The following is a 5,840-nucleotide window of genomic DNA, read 5'->3' on the forward strand; positions in this document are numbered from 1 at the left end:
TCTCAAAAAAAAAAAAAAAAAAAGAATCAGATTGGGAACCCTTTCGGCTTTCGGCTTGGAGGAGGCCAAGGTGCAACTTTCTTTGGTCGTCCCGAATCTAGGTTCATCCGACACCAGCCGCCTCCACCATGCCGCCGAAGTTCGACCCCAAGGAGAACAAAATCGTATACGTGAGGTGCACCGGAGGTGAAGTCAGTGTCACTTCTGCGCTGGCCCCCAAGATCGGCCCCCCCGAAAAAGGTTGGTGATGACATTGCCAAGGCAACGGGTGACTGGAAGGGCCTGAGGATTGAGTGAAACTGACCATTCAGAACAGACAGACCCAGATTGAGGTGGTGCCTTCTGCCTCTGCCCTGATCATCAAAGCCCTCCAGAAACCACCAAGAGACAGAAAACAGAAAAACATGAAACACAGTGGGAATATCACTTTTGATGAGATCGTCAACATTGCTCGACAGAGCGCGGCACCGATCCTTAGCCAGAGAACTCGCTGGAACCATTAAAAGGATCCTGGGGACTGCCCAGTCTGTGGGCTGTAATGTTGATGGCCGGCACCCTCATGACATCATAGATGACATCAACAGTGGTGCTGTGGAATGCCCAGCCAGTTAAGCACAAAGGAAAATATTTCAATAAAGGATCATTTGACCAAAAAAAAAAGAATCAGATTGGATAAAATTGGGAAGAAATCATTAAAGTTAGCAAGTAAGGGATCTTTAGTATCTTTAAATAGAGCAATTTCAGTTGAAGGGTGAGAAGAAGGCAGACGATAATAAATTATGAAATGAACCAGAGGTGCAGTGCATGCATGGAATGTACAACTATATTTTCCGAAAGGATAGTGAAAGAAAGAAAGGTGCAACACAATTTCAGGAAGAAAAAAGTAGCCAGGAAGAGGGAGAACTTGCAAATCCAAGAGAAATAAGAAATAACTGTGTCATCAAGTGGAATGGAGACTGCAGAGGGAGATGAAGAGAGACGGCTGAGAGAAGCAGCAGGAGACTTGTTCTGGGGACCCAGAAACCCACGGTACCCTACTGAAAATCAAATCCCTTGGAAATGCACAGAGACACGACAGCGATAGCAACAAAAAAAGGGATAAATACACTCAACATGAGGAACTCACCTCTCCCTCTGCCTCTCTCCCCATCTCTCTCTCTCTCTCTCTCTCTGTCTGCCCTAGTCTTCTAGTCTCCAAACTCCCAGTACCCTGTGCCCCTTCCTGGGATACCATGTTGTTCTTCATCCTCTTGCTAAAGGTGATTTGGATCCTGGCTGCAGATGAGGGTCAACACTGGACATATGAGTGCCCACATGGTCAGGACCACTGGCCAGCCTCTTACCCTGAAGTGTGGAAACAGTACACCGTCCCCCTTCGATATCCAGAGAGTGTGACAATTGACCCTTAGATGACTGCTCTGCAGCCCCATGGATATGACTGGCCTGGCACTGAGCCTTTAGACCTGCACAAGAGTAGCTACACAGGCCGGGCGCGGTGGCTCAAGCCTGTAATCCCAGCACTTTGGGAGGCCGAGACGGGCGGATCACGAGGTCAGGAGATCGAGACCATCCTGGCGAACACGGTGAAACCCCGTCTCTACTAAAAAATACAAAAAAAATCTAGCTGGGCGAGGTGGCGGGCGCCTGTAGTCCCAGCTACTCCGGAGGCTGAGGCAGAAGAATGGCGTAAACCCGGGAGGCGGAGCTTGCAGTGAGCTGAGATCCGGCCACTGCACTCCAGCCTGGGCGACAGAGCGAGACTCCGTCTCAAAAAAAAAAAAAAAAAGAGTAGCTACACAATGCAACTGTCTCTGCCCTCCACCCTGTATCTAAGTGGACTTTCCAGAAAATATGTAGCTACCCAGCTCCACCTGCACTGGGGTCAGGATGATCCCCAGGGGGCTCAGAACACCAGATCAACAGTGAAGCCACAGTTACCGAGCTCCACATCATACATTATGGCTGTGATTCCTGTGATAGCTTGAGTGAAGCCACTCAGAGGCCTCAGGGCCTGACTGTCCTGGGCATCCTAATTGAGGTGAGTGAGACTAAGAATATAGCTTATGCCAGCCTGGCCAACATGCTGAAACCCCATCTCTATTAAAAATACAAAAATTAGCCAGGTGTGGTAGTGCACGCCTGTAATCCCAGCTTACCTGGGAGGCTGAGGTAGGAGGAGAATCGCTTGAACCCAGGAGGCAGAGGTTGCAGTGAGCTGAGATTGCACCATGTACTCCAGCCTGAGAAACAGAGTGAGATTCAAAAAACAAAAAACAAACAAACAAAAAGGATATAACTTATGAACACATTCTGGATCACTTGCATGAAATCAAGCATAAAGATCAGAAGACCTCAGTGAGAGAGCTGCTCCCCTGACAGCTAGGGCAGTTCTTCCTTTACAATAGCTCACTCACAACTTCCCCTTGCTAGTAGTGTGCCCTGGACAGTTTTCAGTCTAAGGGCCCAGATTTCAATGGAACAGCTGGAAAAGCTTCAGGAGACATTGTTCTCCACAGAAGAGGGGCCCTCCAAGTCCTGGTACAGAACTACTGAGCCCCTCAGCCTCTCCACCAGCAATGACTTTTACTTTTTTCATCCAGGTGGGATCCTTGTATCCTACAGGTGAAATGCTGAGCCTCGGTGTAGGAATCTTGGTTGGCTCTCTGTGACTTCTGCTGGCCGTTTTCTTCATGGCTATAAGGATCCAGAAGAAGAGGCTGGAAAATCAGAAGAGTGTGGTCATCACCTCAGCATGAGCCACCACTGAGGCATAAACTCCCTCTCAGATACCTTGGCTATGGATGCCTTCCCCTTGTGCCTCCAGAGGTGCTTTCCCCTCATGTCTCACCACCCCCCAGGGAACCTCTAAAATGGGGTGCAGGGATTGGCCAGGATTACTGTAGGAGTAGTAGGCACTCCTTCCTCTGGACATCCCCTATAGAGAAGTATGGACCCAGGCTCTCATTCAAGGAAGAACAGCAGAGCCTTCAGCCCCTCAAAACATGTAGAAGGAGATCAGGGGATCCCTGTGTTGTTAGTGCAGAGAATAAACTGTTTAGTTTTAGGGGAAGTTTGGGATGTACCCCAAAGTCCTCCACCCCCTCACCTTTATGTCCCTTTCCCTAGATATATTGCAGGATCTACCCTTAGGAGAAAGAGTTGCTGTTGGGGTTGTATATTTTTGCTCAACATATTTGGAAACTAAAGTTTCTGGAGAAAAAAAAAGAGAGAGATAAGAAATAACTGATGAAAAGTCCCAAAGGCAGCAAGAAGGAGGTGGGGTCAAGAGGACAAGTAAAAATGTAAAGAGAAGAAATACTGTTTTCGTTTACTCAAAAAAGAGAAAAGGTGAAAATATGAGTACAGATATATGTTTGGAAGTGAAGAAGCAGGGCTGGAAGAGAGCTGGTTTTCTCTGTGAAGTAGGAAGGAAAATCACCTGCTGAAAGTAAGGAGAAAAGAAAAAGGAAGATAAAGTTTTGGAACAGCACTTCTGGGAAATAACAAACTTTGCTAAGAATTAGTAAAAAGTTGTTGAGCAATACTCAATGCTGAGTTGAATACTGAGTAAATTTTTTTCCATCCTCTCTCAGTGATCCAGGAGGAGAACAAGCAGGTGCTTGGATTCATCTAAGGTTGAGGATTAATGGGGTAATGGGGCAGATAAAGAGGAACAAAGGACCTGAAGGCCCTTGTGACACTGAATAATAACTTAGTTTTCAATAAAAGAAAAAAAGGCCGGCACAGTGACTCACACATGTAATCCCAGCACTTTGGGAGGGGTGACTCGCCTGAGGTCAAGAGTTCGAGACCAGTGTGACCAACATGGTGAAACCCTGTCTCTACTAAAAATAAAAAAATTAACCAGGCGTGGTGGTGGGTGCCTGTAATCCCAGCTACTTGGGAGGCTGAGGCAGGAGAATCGCTTGAACCTGGGAGGTAGAGGTTGCAGTGAGCCGAGATTGTGCCACTGCACTCCAGCCTGGGCAACAAGAGTGAAACGCTGTCTCAAAAAGAAAGAAAAAGAGAAGAATGGGGAAAAGTTAAGGTTGGAAGCATCTAAGATATGTGTGTTCAAAGAGATTTCTCTGTTCAATATTTCAAAGCTTTAGGTGGTGATTACATTAATTCCTGGGAATGAATTGTTAGAGTGAAGTGGAGGGGAGGTCTGCCACAGTAAAGGATGTCTAGGAGTTGCAAAGCTAGTTTAACAAGGTATATGATGAGCAATGGCTACCTTTAAATCTTGGCTCTGTCCGTTAACAACAAATGAATTTGAACAAGTTGCTAAACCGCTAAAACTTCTCAGTGTCTGTTTTCTTATTTTTTTTTTTTTTAAAGGAGCAAATTATAACTAACTGGTAGGAGCAATGTAAGAAGACAGCATATATAGACTGGGCATGGTGGCTCACGCCTGTAATCGCAGCACTTTGGGAGGCTGAGGCAGATGGATCACTTGAGGTCAGAAGTTTGAGACCAGCCTGGCCAACATGGTGAAACCCTGGCTCTAGTAAAAATACAAAAATTAGCTGGGGGTGGTGGCGGGTGCCTGTAATCCCAGCTACCCCAGAGGCTGGGGCAGGAGAATTGATTGAACCTGGAAGGCAGAGATTACAGTAAGCCAAGACTGCCTCACTGTACTCCAGCCTGGGTGACAGAGCAAGACTCCATCTCAAAAAAAAAAAAAAAAAAAAAAGACAACATAGATAAAATATCTGGCACAAGGCTCAATAAGTAGGAGCTGCTATTACTGGACTGGTCGACTATAAGGATGATATAGACACCTGGAATTATGGCAGAAAAGAGAACAGAAAGGAGCTGGGCATGGTGACAAGCACCAGTAATCCCAGCTGCTCAGGGGGCTAAGGCAGGAGGATCACTTGAGCCCAGGAGTTTGATGCCAGCCTTGGCAACATAATGAGGCCCTGTCTCAAAAAAAAAAATAATTTTTTTAAAAAGAAAAAAGAATATAAAGGAAAAGACTAAGCTGTGTGTTTAAGTCCTCAACAAATCTGAGGGTCTACCTTGTAAGTTGCTAAAGGGAAGTATGGAGATTTGGGAGAACCCAGGCGATGTTAAGTCCCTGGCGGTGCCTTCTGGGAAGTACTCTCTTCTCTATCCTCCAGATTCTCATCTTAAGTGGGTATTGAAACTTCTGCTTCCAACCATGATGAAATAACTGGAACCACACTTTCCTTCCTGCCTTAAACAACTAGAAAACCGGACAAAATATAGGAAACAATGATTTATAAACATTGGACAACAGGTAGCATAGGTGGTCGTCTCTGAGAGAAGGGAAACAAAGTAAGCTCTTCAAGTTTCCCAGCTCTCTACCTAAAAACAGGAAAAACAAATAGAACACAGGTATTTCAGAGTTTAGGAAGATCAAAGCAGCTAGAATTTGTGGGGCAGTGCCAGAAAGAAGGGAACTATTGGCCGGGCACGGCGGTTCACGCCTGTAATCCCAGCACTTTGGGAGGCCGAGTCGGGCGGATCACAAGGTCAGGAGATAGAGACCATCTTGGCTAACATGGTGAAACCCCGTCTCTATTAAAAATACAAAAAATTAGCCAGGCGGGGTGGGGGGCACCTATAGTCCCAGCTACTCGGGAGGCTGAGGCAGGAGAATGGCGTGAACCCGGGAGGCGGAGCTTGAAGTGACCCGAGATGACGCCACTGCACCCCAGCCTGGGCAACAGAGCAAGACGTCTCAAAAAAAAAGAAGGGAACTATTAAAAAGAGAATTTTGGGCCGGGCGCGGTGGCTCAAGCCTGTAATCCCAGCACTTTGGGAGGCCGAGACGGGTGGATCACGAGGTCAGGAGATCGAGACTATGCTGG

At 46.7% G+C, this 5,840-nt stretch overlaps 2 pseudogenes; both read left to right on the plus strand.

Moving 5' to 3' along the window:
- The window catches only part of LOC105505519, a 16,714-nt pseudogene extending 16,102 nt beyond the window's left edge, over window positions 1–612 (plus strand).
- A 620-nt stretch (window positions 613–1,232) lies between these two features.
- On the plus strand, window positions 1,233–2,774 carry LOC105505520 (annotated as a pseudogene).
- The last annotated feature ends 3,066 nt before the right edge of the window (window positions 2,775–5,840 follow it).

The sequence above is a fragment of the Colobus angolensis genome, unplaced genomic scaffold, assembly GCF_000951035.1.
Source record: "Colobus angolensis palliatus isolate OR3802 unplaced genomic scaffold, Cang.pa_1.0 Scaffold126, whole genome shotgun sequence".
In the NCBI taxonomy this organism is placed as follows: Eukaryota; Metazoa; Chordata; class Mammalia; order Primates; family Cercopithecidae; genus Colobus; species Colobus angolensis.